The following is a 799-nucleotide window of genomic DNA, read 5'->3' as shown; positions in this document are numbered from 1 at the left end:
CCTGCCCTTCCCCGAGCGGCTTTCGAGGGCCCGACTGGGGCACCGGGGGTTTGTCCCCAGACCGGGGGTCGGGAGAAGGCAGTGTGAATCACGTCCCATGGAGCGGACCCCGGCCTTGCGGCTCCCCCCAGTCACACATCAGCCGTGCGAGCCCGTGTTGAAATGTGTCACTCCCTCTCTGTTCGCTGACAAACAAAACAAAACAGACGAAAAAACCACTCAAAACTTAAACCAAAGCAAAAAATAAAACCAAAGAAATCAACCCCAAACCAAAAAAAAAAAAAACAAAAAACAAAAAGAACTGCAAATCAAAAGCCACAAACGAGCAAACAAAACCAAACAAAAATAAAGCCTCACAGAACAGAAAAACACCAGAACCCCCAGAAGTGTTGCTGGGTGTCCCTGGGACCCAACTTGCAGACCTGCCCCTGGGGTGCTCTGGGGTACTCTGGGCTGGAGGTCGCCGCTCATCTTGCAGCATCATTTGGAAGATAAACACGGCCCTGAGCCCTCTCCTCGCACAGACCTCACACCGTGTGGGCCTGTGAGAGGCTCATCAGAGAACAAAATACTGTCCCTCAGAAAGTGATCACCTTCCTGCGGCACCGGGCCTCCTCGGCTGCCCAAGCGCTGGCCGGGCAGAGATTTTCTGTTCCCCCTTTGGTTTGGTGATGGGTCGGTGAGGGGGTTTGGACGGAGTTACATATTATTTTATTTTTTTACTTGTGATGCCCAGGGCTGTTTGCACCCTTTGGCAGGACAGATAGCCCCTTCCCCCCGCCCCGCTGCTGCCCGGGCC

General features: G+C 54.1%; 1 protein-coding gene across 1 annotated transcript in view; it reads right to left on the bottom strand.

Moving 5' to 3' along the window:
* Positions 1-799, bottom strand: part of DRGX (dorsal root ganglia homeobox) — a 26025-nt gene that overhangs the window by 16629 nt on the left and 8597 nt on the right. The window lies entirely within an intron of this gene.

The sequence above is a fragment of the Geospiza fortis genome, unplaced genomic scaffold, assembly GCF_000277835.1.
Source record: "Geospiza fortis unplaced genomic scaffold, GeoFor_1.0 scaffold130, whole genome shotgun sequence".
NCBI classification, from domain to species: domain Eukaryota; kingdom Metazoa; phylum Chordata; class Aves; order Passeriformes; family Thraupidae; genus Geospiza; species Geospiza fortis.
Note: the sequence above shows the minus strand (reverse complement) of the source record. Positions and strands in the feature narration are given on the sequence as shown.